Source organism: Uloborus diversus, unplaced genomic scaffold, assembly GCF_026930045.1.
Source record: "Uloborus diversus isolate 005 unplaced genomic scaffold, Udiv.v.3.1 scaffold_1034, whole genome shotgun sequence".
NCBI lineage: Eukaryota > Metazoa > Arthropoda > Arachnida > Araneae > Uloboridae > Uloborus > Uloborus diversus.
In genome coordinates, this window is record NW_026557693.1 from 58,273 (window position 1) to 68,727 (window position 10,455).

Consider the following 10,455-nt stretch of genomic DNA (forward strand, 5'->3'; position numbering starts at 1 on the left):
AAAACAGTTATATTTGTACTGGTGAAAAAGATGTATTAAATCATAAATATATAATTTATTACTCTGCAGCTCTATAATCTGTGGAAACTTTGTTAGATGCTATAAGTTGAAAAAAAATTGATTATGGTGACACTGCTGGGCCCATGCAATCTGTTTATTTGTTTTGAAATATCTATACAAACAATTGTATTGTTTTCATATGCTCCTGTAGTAATTCTATTTTAATCTTTTCTTTTCCGATTTTTAGTCTGGAAAAACATTAAATGATATAATGCATTTATTGGTCATATAGTTACATATTTTGAAAATGCATGTGCTTATAAATTCTAAAGAACTATCCTAGAACTTTTCTTTTTTTTCTCCCGAGTTTGTTTATTTGTATTAACTGTACTTATTCTATATTTTGTAGGTTTTAGTTCTTTGAAAAGTACTGCTCCTGGACCCCTACCCCTCCAACAGTTGATGTTACCAGTATGTTTTGAAGATGCTTGTGCTCTATCTGGATATCTCCTCAAAAATTGAAGATTTGAACAGACTATTTCACTTTACTACTAATCCTGAGTGATGTGTTGCTCGGTTTTGTCTAATATTAGCAATGTGGTGCGCTAGGCTTTTCGAGTGGAATGATAATTCAAGTACTCAGTGTATTAAGATTCTAAAATGTACTTTAACTTGAGAATCTTGTGAGATTTATTTTATGTATTCTTATATCAACTACTTTTGAATTTTTATTGTTATAAAAAAGATGTATTGAAATCATGGACTATGAATGTACCTGTAAAATGCATATAAAACTCTTATTCACAAAACTTTGTTTGGATTATGTCTATATTTTTAACTTTAAAGTAAACATCTCCATGTAATTTTAGAAAGTTTCTACTTCTACATCAGAAATAATTTTGATCCCTATGCATTATGTGATATACTGCCGTATCTGAGAGGATATTCAATTTTATTTGATACCAGGGAATTAACTTATTCCATTCAAATTTTGGAAATGAAAATTCAGCAAGAAAAAAAGATGTATAGTGCAAAGAGTTAAATATGTAAATAAATAATGAAAATATACAGCTGAAAATCTGAAGTTATGAAAACTGCTGTTAATGAATTATCAAATTTGTACATTATTTGTTAAATCAATCATTTTGAAGCAGATAAATTGACTATTTATTATTCAGTCAGATTAAAGTGCGACAGTGAACAACGTCTATCATGAAATTTTAAGGTTGTAATGAAGAGAGATGGTTATGGAAAAATTTACATTTTAGTCCTCTCTTAAAAAATAAAAATATATGTATAATTTTGTTCACAATACAATTAAGACCTAAATCAGAATATTATTAAAACTTTTTTTATAATTCTCAATCAAGAACTCCAAATATACTTGTACATGAAGAATATTATTATTATTATTTTTCTCTGCAATTTTGGAAAATCAAAAGTAGAAAATTTTAGGATATTTTAATTATTCAAGTTACCTGTACTTTAATATGGGTTAAACTATTTTTACTTTCTTCTATATCTAATATATAGAAAAAAGTATTGAATTCGTGCAAATTTTGATGGATTTGAACGTTTTGAGGTGTGCTGAGTAGTGTTTGTGTGTGTGTGTGTCACGTACGTGCGTGACCAGTTTTTGTGGCCGCTCTACAGCAAAAACTACCACATGAAATCAAACAAAATTTGGTACACATATGTGCCTCAATGTGAACTTTTGCCCATTGGTTTTTGGCGTGAATTCCTCGAAGGGGGGTGGAGCAATGGGACGTTTCTTGAGTTATGCGTGCCTGCTATTACACAAGAAGTAACGGGCGTAATCAAACAAATATTGGGCCTTATGTTGCCCCTAACAGGAGCAGGTGCTGATTCAATTTTGGTGTCGATATCTCAAACGGGGGTTGAGCTATAGAACGTTTTTTGTCTTCAATTGTGACTGCTGTATCTCGAGAAATAATGAACGGAATCAAACAAAAATTTATTGACAGGTAGCCCTTAGAAGGTATAAGAGCTGATTTTATTTTGGTGTCAACAACTGAAAAGGGGGTGGGGTAATCGAACATTCTTTTTTTCCATTGTGAGTGCCATATCTCAAGAAGTAATGTTACGTTCTGCATGAAATTCGGAATAAATGTGAATTCATATGAAACAGGCATTGGTTCAATTTTCACGCCAATCGCTCCAAGAGGTGCTGATTTTTTTTTTTTTTTTTTGCGAATAAAAATAGCTTTATGAATGCAACAATGAGAAAGATAAATCGTAATAAACTGTCGTCTGCGTATTTCTTGTGATTTTAATTGTATGGAAATGATTTGAAACTTTTAACTGTTGCCATCTCATGTTTGTTAACAAATAAAATATTTGTAATTAATTCAAGCAAGTCTTTTGAAATAACCTTCAATTTTCACTCTTTGCTTTGATTTTGCGATAATTCAGACATTGGGATGGTTGTCAAGTTTTTGCATGTGTAATTTTGTTTTTGTTGGGAATATTGCTTCCTCGTCAAGAGTGGTGAGGGATCAGAATTATAAGAAAGATATAGAAGAAAGTTTCGTGATGGCCACAACATACTAGTTTATAATGACACATACTAGTTACAGTTTGTTTCTCTTCAAGTTTTTATTGTCCTGATAGCATAGCCAATTTGACATTGTTTCACTAATGAAAATTAACTGAAAGATAAAGTTTGTTCTTAGTTACATCCAGTAATGCAGGCCTACATCCACCTTCTAAAGGTGGGGGGGGGGGGTCCTTAACCTTTAAACCAAAGCCAGTGAGTTATTTTATTCATTTTTACTCTCCCCTTTATTCTGCTTTCAAAGCTTTTTACTAAGAGAACTAGCTTAACATTTGGATTCCTGTTTCAATGATGCATTGAATATTCTGAGGTAAAAAACATAAAGTAACATCTTGGTAAATATATATATATGAAGCAAACTATTTTTGCAACCTCTGGCCACTCTGCTAATGTATAGCCCTAAAAGTACATTCATCAATGAAAAGCTCTTCTTTGAAAATAAGTTTTCCCCCTTATTTAATGCATACCTTCAGTAATTAATTGAAATAGACCCTGTTTTTTGAAGAAAATTAATTATTTGAATGGGGTCCGGTTCCAATTGATTCGGATGATTGGAGTTCACTGAATTTTAAAAGATTTCATAATCTTTTTTTGTAGCAAAAAACTAGAAGGTTTTAGTTTTTCTGCTTTTTTTTTTTTTTTTTCCATTTTATTCTGCAATTCAGAATATGTTGTACCAGCATTAACAGCTACAATCCTAAGCTTGAACACACATGACAATACAATAATAATTTTTTACTAAATTTTACAAAAACAGATATTTGCTCTCTTCAAAAAACTTGAGTCATTTTAAAAAATATCTTTAATTTCATTTCAGTCATGGACATCCTTTAATTGCCTGTCCAATTATCCGAGTTCGGGCCCGACGGACTCGGACAGTTATAATTCTATAGTATTTGTATACAGTCGAACCTTGATGATGCTTGTGTATCCCCGATTCACTATTTTGTGTCAATGTCCAGAGGCAATAGGTATAAAAAAACCTTGGGCGGGGAGGGGGGTTGGCTTGAAACTAACTCTTCATTTAAAGAACTAGACAACTAAATTTTAACGTCATAATTTATTGAATGACCTCTACAAAATACAGGACAAAGCCTTAAAATCCGAGACGGATGGCCACAGTGTGGTTTTCCTCCTTTCAATTCCAGGGCTGTGTCCAAGGGGGGGATTTAGGGATTAAATCCCTCCCAGTGTGAAAAAAATAATAGAAAGTCAAATGAAGAAAAGTTCATATTTGACTTTTAGTTAACTTTTAATGTTGAAGTTAGGGTTCAGCAGTTAGGGAAAAAAAACTCTCTGGGAAGTTTCCTGGCAATTTAGGAGTGTCCTCTTTTTATTGACTAAAATCATATTCTCTTAAAAGCAGTGATGGAGGAACCACTGAATGGGCTGTCAATACAAGTCATTTTTAATATTGCTTTTTATAAAAAGGCTATGATGACTTAGGCGGTTCACAAAAAAGGAAGAGTTGCTGCTATGAATGAATATGCATAGTAATTGTGCTTGGGTAATGTAAATAATTTGCATCTGCAACGAACCTTTTACTATTTAGTTTATTAAGCATTATTTTAGAATACCTGAAAGCATGTGTCATAAAAGATTTTTTAGAAATATATTAGTACTTATTGAAATTTAGTGCACAGTAAACAGGTTTGAAATCTAAACAAGCAGTAGAATGAGTGAATACTGAGGTTACTAGCGCAACCAGAATTTATCTTCTAAAAGGTGAATTTCATAAGGGTTCTGACATGTATATAGTATAACGGTCCTGACTTATATCCCCTCCCACCGCTACGCCAATCATTGGGAATAGTAAAGAAATGAATTATTTGGCATTGTTGTGTTTTCCTGACAATGCAAGCAAGAATGAAAAAACATTGAAACCAAAAGCCCTCCACTTAATGAATTCCTGGACACTCGCCTGTCCAATTCAAAACTTCCACATATCGAAATTTTCTATATATCGAAATCCCAGCAAATTTCTATGTTCATTACATAGAAAAAAAATTTCTATATATCGAATTTTTTTTCGAGACATTCGTAGACTTTTTTTCCTCTTTAGACTGTTTGTCTCATGAAAAATAAGGTTAGGGAAGAAAATGATGTTAACTAAAGGTTGCTACTAAACTCATAAGGAATCTGTGGTTAAAGGGTGTGTAGATAGGTCGTTGTTTCGTTCTAGAATTCTTAAATTCCCTCAAGTTTATTTCAGATATCTTAGTTGTAACCAGTAACATTGTAAAATCAGTTTCAAGTCATCCCTTTTGTCTGTTGATTATCGTTCCTTGTCATTTTAGCTGCAGTAAAAATCATTCAAGTTAAGTAGATTAATTTTTTACTTTTCTCTCGATTTGTCAAAACGAAAATCCCTTAATGTTGCGGATCAAGTTGAATTGACAAAGAATGAAAATGTATGAAAGTGCAAAAATGTAATTTCTGTTATTTTTTTAATTAACTTTCAATTGATCCGATGCTCGTATAAATTAGAAATTAGGTTTCATACACGAAAATTAGCTTTAATTTTAATGTTTTAGGAGATTTTTAGGATAAAAAATGATTGTTTCTATATATCGAAATTTCTATATCTCGAATTTTTTTCCGGCAGTTTGCTACTTCGATATATGGAGGTCCGACTGTACGTGAATCGATCAACACTATCATTTTCTATCGACGGTTTATTTTGAACTAGGAAAAGTTAAGCTGAAATCACCCAAACAAAGTGAGACAAAAATGACTATAAGCGTTTACGGTATTTAAGACCTGACTATATATCCGAAAATGTGGAATGGAATTTCTATTCAATATATGAAACATTAAAAAAGTGATTGTATATGCGGGGTGACCTCGTATCGAAAGGGGGGGGGGGGCTAGGCGCAAACTGTTCAGTTGAGAGTTTACCTCTTTTTTATTTATTTATTTTATTTTATTTTATTTATTTATTTATTTTTTTTTTTGAGGGGGGAGGTGGTTAGCTCCCTAATTTAGCCAAGGTCTGACTCTTTGTGTTTCTGTGTAAAGCTAATAAATAGCGTTTTTTAGTTAACTTTGCTGATACTTCTTTCATGACGACCTTTCCTTAAATTTTAAGGAATAATTTAAATTTCCTTGACTCCTATAAACCCTAAATTTTGCCCCCCCCCCTCCCTCTGCAGCAAAATCTGTAGGACCCCTACAAGGCAGTGTATATTTGAAACGTTAACAAGCCTTTAATGCTTTTTTTCCCCTCCCATTTCTTCTGCGTAGGGCCCCTTAAGGACGTGCCCCCCCCCCCCGCACTGTGGGGTCAGCGGGCACGCAGATCCGGGCCTAGACGGTCGTAATCGCTTACCTTTCTATTAACGCAATGGTAACGTTTTATTTGATGCACAGACACAAGTATATATACATTATACATAGATATTGTAACGGATTCGGTGCGGCTTCCAACTTTCTTGAAAGGATGACACAGTTCTTGATTAAAAAAATACAGGAAATTTATTTACACTATGTACAGGAAAGAGCGTCAACAACTGCTAAATTATTCATCAGCAATTTAGCAATTATCACACAACACCGTAAACGCAACGTTTACACACGTATTTACTTCCAAATACGAAAACAACACAGCGAAATGCCTCGCTATAAACAGAGCTAATACACACTCTCAGTACAAATTCTCAATCGAAACTAACTCTTTATCCAGCGTAACGGTTTATATGCACACCGAAAAGAAATCTCTCAAATATTCCACACGCTTCTGGAAAATAGTAGACCGTTATCAAATTTTATCAATGAACAAAAAGGAAATAGGGGGGTCGTATACTTTAGCCATATGAAAAGGGGTTGTATATTCATTACGGGAAACTATTTACAGGTTACGTTACTACAATAATTACTATTTACAGGATTTGTAACAATATATTTAGGAGGGGACACGATTTTAGTGGTATAAAGACGCAATTTTTGTGATGTGAGGGTTAAGGAGTGCAGAGCTTCCCTCAGAGAACTTTTCTAAATTGATTTATATAAATTTCGATTTTTGATTTTTTTTTTTTTTTTTTAAATCTGAAGACGTTTTAATTTGACTTAGAGGACTGGAGGCTCCTCCTACAAGTTTTCTGAAATTGATGCTTTAAAAGCACTATTCGGTGATGATGAGAGGAATATTTGGAAGTCCTCTTCAGAAAATTTTCACTGAGTTCTGAGAAACGAAATTGTAGGCTGTTTTTAGTGACAAACTGCCAGATAAGGAATGGGTTCGGTGGTCTCCATCGGGAAAATTTCAAAATCGAAACCTTGACGCAATGACGCACAACCCCTGCAATTGTAGAATACTTTAAGGGTAGGTTTTCCTCGAGATTTTTTTCATACAGAAGTTATAAAGAAGCAACTTTTCATAGGCTTTGTTATCAATAGAGGAAAGAGGGTGCAGTAGGTTTGAAGTTCCCTCTGATTTTTTCTTTTTTCGAAATTAAAGATGAGTTTAAGAATGCTCTCATTTACAGGGAGGTTCCCAATATAATCCATATAATCCTCAATTCCTAAAAAAATCATTTCTAAAGCTAACCTACTGTCGCGGTTAGCTTTAGTAGTGAAAGAAATTAACAATACTATTTTCTTTCTTTCGAAATGGAAATTAACTCTCTCAAGGTCAAATATCTTTTTATCAGAGCCATACTTACGATTGCTCGATTAAGCTTTTTCAGACAAATATATGTTGGGGAAGCTTACAAGGGGTATAGGGTTCATGACGTAGACTGTACCATTGCAATTTTAATAGGGTGGCGGGTATTTTAGAGGATTTTTGATCTCACATTCGGGGATCTCGTTCTTGGGGGGATAGGCAGAGTAGTAACCCTTCGAACGCTTCGTTTATCCTCCAATCACAACCCCCTCAAAATGATATCAGGAACCCTGAAAAACTATTCCGCCTAATCAAATCCTCCCTTCAAATGCCACAGCATCCCCATAAATAAGACAAAAAAAATCAAAAACTTCTAAAACTATTCTCCCTCCTGAAATATATCAATGCCGCAGTCTGCGTCAGGACTCCTCCTCCCCCTCGAGTATCCCTATCTTCTTTTGCCCACACTGAAATGAATTCTCTCAAGGTCATACATCTTTTTATCAGAACCATACTATACAAGCAATTGTTTATGCCTTTTCAGATAGTTAACCATGTCAGTTGTGCCCACGAGAGAGTTGCTGGGGTTGTAGCGCAGATCGTACCATTGAAATTTTCATGAAACGACAACTTAGCAGGAGTTTTGATCATGCTAAACCGTCGTGATGACCCCTGATGATTTGTGGAGTCTCTTTTATTTTCTTATGGAGGGGGGAGGGTATCGTTTTTGTGGGGATGGACACCGTACCACTCCTTTGAATGCCGAAATGGGAAGATGGGGCGCCGCAGACATTGGGCGCATGCCGGGAACATTGCGCACAACATGCTCGGCGCCCAATGTTCTTATGCCCAAAGTTAACGGCGCCCAAAATGCTCGGCGCCCAAAGTTCTCGGAGGCCAATCGACGGCGCCCAATGTGCGGGGGCCCAATCTTCCTAGACTGAGGATCCGGTCCTCAAGCCTCAACCGAAATCCTTTTAAAATTGATGTAAAAAAGTGTGTTTTAGTTGATCTTTAATGATATCAGAAGAAAGTCAGTGTTCGGAGGCTGTCCCTAGAGTTCCTAGCTCTCCTCAAACGAAAATTTTCGAAGTGGAAGACCTAAAACTGCATTAGGCTATTTGTATAGATGATGAGGGGCGGACGGTAGGTTTCAGGAGCTCTTCCTCAGAACCTTATGCAGTCTTTACTTGTTTTGACTTTAAAGTCAAAGGGAGCAACGACACAACTGTGCCTTTTGGTTCATTTAGCGCCACTGTATGAAAACTACCTTTTCTTATAGGACTCTAGGTTCACTATAAGAAGAGGGGCAGGACGAGGACCAATAAACCAGAACTCTGTTTTAAAAACAAAAAGATGTATCTAGATTGTAAAGTTAATTGTTCGTATCTCGTCCAAAGACGGCTGCTCAAGGGCTGATTATATCAGGACTACTGAAAAACGTCTGGAAGATATTGCAGCATCGGCCGATGTTTCACCGACATTGCCACCAAGTCCATCATTTAGACAGGGGAGCCAACTGCCCTCCTGGATTTGAGAAATTGATGCACCAGTGTTGGTACGGGCCATGACAACTATTTTGTTTTCTTGTAGATAAATGAACGGATTATAATCGTATGTGTATCGCATGAAAGAATGAGAAGATAACAAAATTTAACACATGTATTTTACTGAAAAAGAAGTATAGGCCTTAATTGGGAGATAAATTATATCCCTATCCTCAAAACAAAACTTTTGTTTCCAAAATGTTTAATTAACTACAGACACTTGGACGATCTCTAAATGCTGCAGTTCTCAGAGTATACTTATTGTTCACAAGACCAAAGAGAGCCTAAATTTTCGTTTTTATGGCTTTAATTTCGAAACTAGGAGGAGAACCCCTTTTCCCGTGCCCTTTCACAAATGCCTTGATATGTAGCAAAAAATTGCATTTTATGTCTTTTATTTGGAAAAAAAATGTCAACGGAAACTAGCTTATCCAGCCCTTATCCCTTAACTTACTTAAACAACTTAAATGAATTTTTTTTGGGACTTCAACTACAAACGAGTTTTGATAGGACCCCCTCCCTCCTTAGTTTATATCGTGGTGATAGTTTTAAAAGGAGGTTTTTTGGAGGAGCTGAAGAATCTTCCATCCCTTTCTAAAATATGTATAAATATAGTTAAAAATCGAATTTTTAAAGCCTCAAAGGCAAAATATTTCCAGGAAGGAAGGATTCTAAGCACCTTCACACTTCTTTTAATGTAAGCAAACATTACCTAAAGGTACATTTTTAGGCTGGACAGCTGAAGAGCTAGAAGAGCACCCCTCCTCTTCTAACTTCTCAATGTATAATGACAGAATATTTTGGTTTCTAAGCTTTATTTTCAAAAAGTATTTTCGGGCCAGCTCCCGAAACCTGACCTTTCTCCGTACATCATCAAAAACATACAAAATGTGTTTTTAGTTTCCTAATTTTCAGAAATTACTGGTAAATTTAAATTTTGAAACATTTTCGAGGGAGATTCCTAAATCCACCCCCTCAGTTAATGCCTCGATACCCCGAAAATTGAGTTTTTAAAACTTTATTTTAATAAAATTTCTGGGGAGTTATCAGGGCCCAATTTCTCAATAGGCAGAGTAGGCAGCTGCCTAAGGGCGGCAAACTTTTCAGGGGCGGTAAATTTGCTATTAAAATACACATTTTTTGAATTAAATTGTTAGTCTTGAAAGTAAAATATTAGCATTCTTTCATTTTCCACAGAGACAATTTTTCTTGTAATTTAATAATGATTACTTAACATATCTTATGAAAGTCAAATGTTTTTCAATCATGGTATTTGCCGAATCGTCAGCAAAATTTGCCGAATAAAAATTTTTTTGGGAGATCACTGTGATCATTTCATCGGGGCGCCTCAGAATGTGAAACATCATCATTTCTTCATAAGTTTGACAGTTTGAATCTGGGGAACACTTTTTTACGTTTTTTTGAGTCAAGGATATTTTGCTTCTTAAAGGGAGTTAGGGGGCGAAGATTTCAAATTTGCCTAGGGCCGGCATGGAGCTAAATTCGGCCCTAGGGAGTTCAAAAATTTCGGATGGTCCCTCCCAAAACTGTGCGCTGCTACATACCAGCTACAACTCAGTGATTAGTTCCTGTTCTGCATATACTCTATCGATAATATTTTTTTCCTAAAAGAACTCCTGCAATCACAAGGCTTTGGGAGGGGCCATGGCCCCCAACTAGATCCGCTCCTGGTAGCGCAGCGAGGGCTGAGAAATCAGTCAGTTGGCAAT